The 8914-nt window shown below is 41.3% G+C and overlaps 1 non-coding gene across 1 annotated transcript; it reads right to left on the bottom strand.

Moving 5' to 3' along the window:
* Positions 1–8483: 8483 nt before the first annotated feature.
* Positions 8484–8590, bottom strand: LOC117280138 (small nucleolar RNA R71). Its single transcript, XR_004510616.1, has one exon. It is a non-coding gene; the product is annotated as a small nucleolar RNA R71 (small nucleolar RNA).
* Between the last annotated feature and the right edge of the window lie 324 nt (positions 8591–8914).

Here is an 8914-nt window from a genome sequence, read left to right as displayed (position 1 = left end):
GCCCATGCTGTGGAGTTTGAGACCCTTAAACAGGGTAGTAAGAATGTGTGGGAGTATCACATAGAGTCGTACGCCTTTCAAAGTATGTTGTTTATATGATGCCGATTATGGAGGCTAGAGTGCGTCGATTTGTGCAGGGCCTTAGCCCTTTGGTTATTAATGAGGCCGCCACAGCTGCTCTAAATTCTGACATTAACTATGGAAGGATGGTGGCATTTGCCCAAGATACGGAGGCTCGAAAGTTAAAGCTCAGAATGGAACGGGAAAGTAGTAGTAGGGCCTGATCAGCGGGCAACCTATGGGATTCATTCGGAGGTGGGAGATCAGCTTTTCGGGGAGGATCATCAGGGTCGTCCCAGTCTTATGCTCAGTTTTCAGCTAGTTCCCCGCCATCAGGGCACGGTCAGCAGCAGGGGAGTCACTTTAGGCCCGGCCAGGGCAGCAGGGTGTCCCACCATCAGGGCCGATCAGGAGGGAGATTCCAGCAACAGCAAAGGGCCCCATGCCCTAAGTGCAGGAGGATACATTCGGGAGTCTGCTATCTGGACATGCCAGTATGTTACGGATGCAGAATGAAAGGTCATATTCAGAGGGAGTGTCGTGCATACCGTTAAGGTGCAGGCAGGGGCACAGCTCAGCCATCCATTCCTATGGATGATACATCTTCAGCACCCCCTCCAGCTCGAGACTCTCCAGCACCCACAGGGCGTGGTGCAGCTAGGGGTGGTGCACAGAGTTTGGGAGGACCCAGCCGATTCTATGCTATGAGTGGTCGACAGAGTGCAGAGGCTTCCCCAGATGTCGTCACAGGAATATTGACTATTCAATCTCATGATGTGTATGCCCTTATTGATCCCGGATCTTCTTTGTCCTATGTTACTCCTTATGTTGCTACGAGCTTCGGGATAGAACCGGAATAACTTCATGAGCCGTTCTATGTATCTACTCCGGTTGGCGAATCTATTATGGCCGCACGAGTTTATAGGGGTTGTGTTGTCACGGTGCGTGGTCGAGATACCATGGCCGATCTTATTGAACTAGGGATGATTGAGTTTGATGTAATAATGGGAATGGATTGGCTTTATTCATGTTTTGCCAAACTCGATTGCCGAACCAGAATCATGAGGCTTGAGTTTCCTAATGAGCCAGGTGTTGAGTGGGAGGGGAATAATGTTATGCCAAAAGGTAGGTTTATTTCTTACCTTAAGGCGACAAAAATGATCAGGAAGGGGTATATTTACCATTTGTTCCGAGTTACGGATACCACTACTGAGGTGCCTACCCTTGAATCTGTACCAATTGTGAATGATTTCCCTGATGTCTTTCCGGATGAACTCCCTGGAATTCCTCCAAACAGGGAGATTGATTTTAGGATAGATGTGATGCCGGGCACGCAGCCTATATCCATTCCACCTTATAGAATGGCGCCAGCATAATTAAAAGAGCTAAAGGAACAACTAAGAGATTTGCTAAAGAAAGGTTTTATCCGACCAAGTGTGTCGCCTTGGGGCGCACCGGTTCTCTTTTTTAGAAAGAAAGATGGATCGCTGCGGATGTGTATTGATTACCGGCAACTCAACAAAGTCACAATAAAAAACAAATACCCATTGCCGAGAATAGATTATTTGTTTGACCAATTACAAGGTGCTAAGTTCTTCTACAAAATTGATTTGCGGTCTGGGTACCATCAATTGAAGGTAAGGGAGCAGGATATTCTGAAAACAGCTTTCAGAACCCGGTATGGGCACTTTGAATTTTTGATAATGTCTTTCGGGCTAACAAATACCCCGGCAGCTTTCATGGATCTTATGAATCGAGTCTTCAGGCCGTTTCTTGACTCCTTTGTGATAGTATTCATTGACGACATCCTTGTATATTCACGAAGTCGAGAGGATCACGCCGACCACCTCAGGGTAGTTCTGTAGACTCTTCATCACCACCACTTGTATGCAAAGTTCTCGAAATGTAAATTTTGGCTTGAATCTGTTAATTCTTGGGTCATGTCGTCTCCAGAGAAGGAATTAAGGTTGATCCACAAAATATTGCAGCGGTGAAGGATTGGCCTAGACCTACTACACCAATAGAGATTGGCCTAAATACAAAGGAAACTCTGGCGAAATTTTCAAGAAGTTAGGAAGTTAGGCAAATTTGGGGCTGATGGTATGTGGCATAACTGAAACTGTGTTAAGTGAATCTTGATCCTCATTCGAGGATAAATGATCTTAAGTGAGGGAGGATGTAAGGACCCGTAAAAATATTTAACCAAAATACTCGGGGTTTCGTGGTGTCAAGATAGATTCCTGCGTTACTATAGTAGAAATTCTTCGCGGCGAGCTTGCGAGCCGCCGTTCAGACTTTTTGGATTGAACAGTACCCTAACGACTGAGAGGAAAATGTTTCCTAGAAGAACGTATTTTTGCGGCCCATTATGCTGCCGCATAATCACTCTGCGGACCGCATAATGGCCACAGAGTGAAGCAGTAAGTTTGGCCAATTTGAAGTCAGTTTTACGGTTGATTATGTGACCACATAATTAATATGCGGACCGCATATCGGTCACGTAATTCCTCTTGGGTTTCTGTGGAGGGAGTTATGTGGTGCATTATGCGACCGCAGAACAAGTATGCGGACCGCATACTGGTCGCATACCTGAGCCGAAAGTTTAGGCCCTTGAGGGCCATTTCTGCGGTCACTTTGCAGACCGCAGACCTGTGTCGGGGCACCATTTTTCTTAATTTAAAACCCAACCCCCATTCCGTTAAAACACCCATTTAGTTTATTTTGAAGCTCATTTCTGATATTTCTAGTGTGAGAGAGAGAGAGGGTTCTAGAGGGAGGGCCTAATTCCCATCAATTAATCTTCAACCATCACTCAAAGCTTGGAAATATTCAAGTAGAGCACCAAATTCTTCATCCAAAAAGGTAAGACTTCATCACCCTAGTTCTTAATTTCAAACATAGCTATAATAGGGTATTAATAGGATGGTCCATGGGTGTGAGGGTTGTTTATCTTGCATGCATGTGATAAAGAGTGTGGGAAAAAAAAAGTAAACTAGAACCATGAACATTTTCCTAATTTTGGGTTCAATTTGTATATTGCAAAAATAGATTGAGGTTGCTAAGGGTTCCGGATAATTGTAGAGTCTAAAGAAGCACAATTGAGGTATGTATGGCTAACTCTCTTCATCTTAGAATCGAACTCCTGGTGTCCGAATAATTGGTGTAAGTTCTAACTTGATCATACTAGAATTGTTTGCCTTGGTGTGTTGGATTGAAAGATTCATGTTCCCTAATTGTTTTAGATGGTTACCATGTCATCATGTTATTTGAGAACGTAATTATGATTTTCTAAGCTCCTTCCCTTATATGTGCAATGCCTTATGTGATGGTACTTATCGACATGAATGATGTCACCTGAAGTGCTGGGTTGGATACAGGCGCCTCGGGTGCCTGTCCCCCAACTGGAGCTACTAGTGGCTCATCTGTCGAGCTCGGGCAGGTGCTCTGGGTGCACCATGTGCCCCTCCTCGGCCTCTGCCGCGGCCCCGACCTCTCGCGGCTCTAGCAGGGGGCACATGTGTCTGATTGTTGGATCCAACAATGCGTGTCCTCAACATCTATGAGAGAATAGAAAGTCAAAGATTAAGTTTTCGAAGTCAACCAATTCGCACGAAAAGGAATAAAAGAAGTGAAGTTTTCCTAACTGTTCCGTAGCCTCTCGAAGATAAGTACAGAAATCTCCATACCGACCCGCAAGACTCTACTAAACCTTCTTATGACTCGTAACACCTATAAACCTAGAGCTCTGATACCAACTTGTCACGATCTCAATTTCCCCTCCGTTGGATGTCATGATGGCACTTAGTCTCTTCGACTAGGTAAGCCTAACAGTAATAATCACTTGGCAGAACTAATTAAGAAAATACTAAAACAAAGCTGAATAACTGAAATAACCTTCCGAAAACAAAATCTCATCAATACACTCGCCAAAACCAGTGGAACTGAGTCATAAGCTCTATAGAATTAAAACTAGAATATCTACTACATCACTTTCTGAAAGAAAATACAACAAGAAGTAAAGATAAGAAAGGTGACTCCGAGGCCTGCAGACGTAGAGCAGGTATACCTTGAAGTTTCCAAAGGCATCTACTCAATCAACCCTAGCGTCTGGCACGGGTAGACGTACCTGGATCTGCATAAAAAGATAATTAGAAGCGTAGTATGAGTAGACCACAATGGTACCCAATAAGTATCAAGCCTAACCTCAGTAGAGTAGTGATGAGGCCAGGTCAAGACACCTACTAGGATATAAATCGACAATATGAAAACATAACAAGGATAAATAATGAAAAGGGGAGAAATAACAGATACGAAAGAGTTAACAGCATGAACTAATACCAGAATTGTAAACACGGAAATAACATAAATAACTCAGTTAAAGAGAACCACAATGATCATATTCGGACAATAACTAACAAAACAACAAGAATCACAACGAGGTACTGCCTCGTGTACAATATGAATGTCCACCGAGGTACCACCTCATGTACAATGTGAATGACCACCAAGGTACCGCCATGTGTATATGTATCAAGAACCATAATCGAGGTACCGCCTCGTATTGACAATTCACAATCGCAATCACAATCTTTCCTTATACCGCCGCGTGAGTCTTATATTTGAAATAGGTTTTGAAAACAGTTTTCCCGAAATAGCTACACGCACTTTAGCCTACCTTATGACGCCACATGGCTTCACGTAGTTTCCCTACAAGCAACACGGACATAAGTCCCACCTTATACCGCCACATGCACATAAACCCAAGCCTTATACCACCGCATGCGCGTTAATAATACATCACAATAAGAACTCGCACCACAAGTGCCCATATATCACAACTTGCCAACTATCAACAATATCAATGTTTCCACAACAATAGCCCGTGGCTCCACCACAACGTGTACAAGAATATCAACAGCAACAATGTATAAAATGCTCAACAAGGAAGATGTTTCAACAACAACAATATTGCCACAACGTGATAATGACCTTCACAACTTCAACACGAATAACTCAACAATGAGGGATAATGTATAACCATGACATTAAATAAGAATAATTCATAATGGAAGAGATAACGTGCAACAATAACTTCAAATAATGGAAATCAACAAGGAAAAAAATAACATGAACAATAACTTCAAGTATGATAATCAATAATGAAAGAGATAACATGTAACGATAATAGAGGCAAAAAGTTCAACTAAAGCATGAGAACGATTTATCACGTAGAATGAATAAGTGTTAACGAAATCATTTAAGGCATGCAAGGATAGAATAACACAAGTAATAATAGATTGTCTATGAGAATTTAGAACATGATATGACAATTAAATTAAAGCATGGAAAGAATCTAAGTAGCCTAAACTGGTCAAATACCACGTACAACCAGTGTACCCACTCGTCACCTTGCGTACACGGCTTTCGCATAACGTAAATGAATCAATCAATACCAATCCTAAGGAGTAGTTCCACCACACAAAGTTAGGCATGACACTTACTTCAACTAGGCCAATTCAACACTCAAAAATAGCTTTGCCCTTAAAATTCACCTCCACATGGCTCAAATCTAACCAAAATCGACATAATATCATCAAACAATGATAGGGAAATTAATTACAATAGAGAAAGCTATGATCTTTACACTTTTCCCAAAAGGTCAACAAACTCAACCCGAGGCTCGCTCGGTCAAAACCCGAGTCCATTGGTAGATTCCGTCTACCCATGACCCCACGAGTTCATATATGTGATTAGTTTCTAAATCCTAGTCCAAATCGACTCTCAAAACTCAATTTCTTATTTTTCAAAAACTTAACAAATTTTCACTTTGATTCACATGATTTTGATATTAAAATCTAAGATATTTTGGTGGAATATGATTAGAAATAGATTAGAATCACTTACCCAATGTTTGTAGGTAAAAATCCCCTCTCCAAATTGCCTCTTCCAGAGTCTAGGGTTCAAAAATATTAGAATGAGAGATGAAATCCCGACTTCCAGCCCTTTTGATCAGCTGCAGATGTTGCGATTGTGATAGTATTTCTCCCAAATACGGCCACTGTCAGCCCTATGAGGAGGTCCAATTGCGACTCTGGCTTCGCATTTGCGAAGCCTGTCTTCATCCCAAATGTGACTATTTTGTCGCAAATGCGAACTACCCTCTACCTAAAGCTACTTCGCAATTGCGAGCAATTTATCATGATGGTAGGCTATAATCTCGTGTTTTAGTCACTTATTGCACTCTAATTCACTGTACTTTATTTGTGTTTGAGATTTAATTAGTAGTGTTTTGCACTTACTGTGTGTTTTATGCCTCGTAAGAGTGATTCCGAGCTATGTAGATGTTGTAGAGCTAATTTGAGCTATTTGGAGCTTTGAAGTATTAGTAAAAGCCCAAGATATTAAGGCATGATCGTGTTCGGGGGTCGAGGACCAAGTCTGGACATCAAAAATCAAGATTGGAGCAGTAGTTAGAGAACTTTGCACTACTGCGGCACGTGGTGCGCCGCAGCAGTGCAAATCCTGCTACCTGACAGATGTTGAGCTCGCCGGATTTCCCCATTAATGCCCAGCTTGGCGTGTCGCCCCATGCGGCGCGCCTGTGCAATGTTTACATAGTGAAAATCCTATTTCAGCTAGGAAAGGGTGATTTCGTCTGGGCCCGACCCCACTTGGTATAAATACATGGAAAAATATTATTTTCTGGACTTTTGACATATTTTGGACCTAAGGAGACTAAGGAGGAGTTGGAAGAACACAAGCACAAGGATTTTATCATTCCTTCCTCACTCAAGACCCGAGTTTGGATTGAATTTATGTTTTCCTATAGTTTAATTTTATTTGTGATGGATTTCTCCATATATGGAGTAGTTCCATTTAGGGTTTGATGGATTTGGTGTATTGACGAATGTTTGCAGATTATAACTCCAGTATTATGTATTGAATCGTTTTTGGATGAATTAATTGTTGCATCTGTATACACTTGTTCATGTAATCGAGAGAGGCATAACTTGTGATATCTTTGAATTATATTGTTGTTTGAGTTCATAGATTCTTCTACGTAATCGAAAAGGCTAGTTGAATCGTTTATTAAACCTAGTTAGGAGAATAATCGAAAGAGATTTTGCTAAAGACTAATTTATTACTCATTCTTGCATATCTTTACGTGCTTAAATTGGTTCATCTTGTGAGGTTAAGGGTTAATCGAGAGAGGAGTTTTTGCTGAACGTTTGAACTAATAATTGAGTGAATTCGAGAGACTCACTTGAACATTAGAAGTAAATTATCTAGAGTTACATCCAGAGCAATTATCTTTCACCTATCTTATCAAAACCCTATCTTCTCCCATTGATAACCTTCTTTGCTTATTCTTTGTTCGATTGTCATTAGTCAATAGCTTTAGATTCTTAGTAAAATTTAGTTAGACATCTTATAAATCTCAACTGTTGGATCTCCGGGATAGCAATCAATATAGAAACTACGAGAATACTGTTTAAATCCAACCCATGTGGATACGATATTATACTCTACTATATTTGATTAGCAAGTAGAATTTAAGTATGTTTTGCGCTCATCAAAATTTGGCACCGTTGCCGGGGATTGGCAATCAATAGTGTTTGAAATAGTTTGTAGTGCTAATTCAGGATTTTGTTTCTTTTTATTTTTATTTTCTCTTTTTACGTTTGGTGTTCATTGACTGTGCGCAGGTTACAGGTTTAGATTGGTGCATGACTCGAGCTTCTGCAAAAGAAGTGCTACCATACAAGCCATAGATAGAAAAGCAACTGCGACAACTGAGGAAGGAAATAAATCTCACCGAGACATTAGAAAAGATTGGGCAGTCCTCAACCAAAGAAACTATGGCTGGAAACAGTGAAGATAATGTAGATTTGGCTGCAAGGGAGGCAACCCAACAACGAGGAAAAGCTGCACGGGATGTTGAGGAAACATCTATTAGAGATGCACAGATCATCCATACAGAAGAGAGGGGTCGGAGAATTGCTCAAAATCAACCCTTGGATGCAGACCAGTTTAGAAATATAGCTCCCATGCCTGGGAGATCATTGGGCTATTATGCTAGACCAGTCTACAATCAAGGCTTATCAAGTGTTAGACCACCTCCAATTGCAGCTAAAAATTTCGAATTGAAGCAAGGGTTGCTTCAAACCATTCAGAACTGATGTGTCTTCAGAGGAAAGATGAACGAATATCCAAACACACATCTAATGGACTTTGAGGAGATTATGAACACCTTTCAATACAATGGGGTGTCACAAGATGCAGTGTACTTAAGGGCATTCCCCTTTTCACTTAAAGATGATGCAAAGCAGTGGCTTCGATGTTTGCCCACGGGATCGATTAGAACATGGGAGGAGATGACTAGAAAATTCCTTGATAAATATTTTTCGTCAGCTAAGACGGGCAAGTTTAGAAGAGAAATCCATAGCTTCTGCCAAAAAGAGACTGAAACTATTTTTGAAGCATGGGAGAGATTTAAGGAGATAGTGCAAAAGTGTCAACACAGTGGAATTGAACTTTGGATGCAACTCCAGGACTTTTGGGATGGATTGACACCAGCCTTGCATAGAAGATTGAGCAATGCAGCCGGAGGCCCTTTGATGAAGAAGACTCTAGAGGAGATAGTTACTATTCTTGATGAGTTATCTAAAGATGCTAATCAGTGGCCCTTGGAGAGTGCGGAAAGAAGAAGATCAACTGGTGTTCACCAAGTTGATTCTAATACATATGTGCAGGCGCAATCTGATGTAATGGCTAAAGAAATACAAAAGCTGACCTTAGCCTCGATACAAAATGAGACTTATGCAGCCTGTGATAGATGTGGAAGAGGATACCA

This window comes from Nicotiana tomentosiformis, chromosome 4, assembly GCF_000390325.3.
Source record: "Nicotiana tomentosiformis chromosome 4, ASM39032v3, whole genome shotgun sequence".
Taxonomy (NCBI): Eukaryota; Viridiplantae; Streptophyta; class Magnoliopsida; order Solanales; family Solanaceae; genus Nicotiana; species Nicotiana tomentosiformis.
This window is presented reverse-complemented; position numbering and strand designations above follow the sequence as displayed.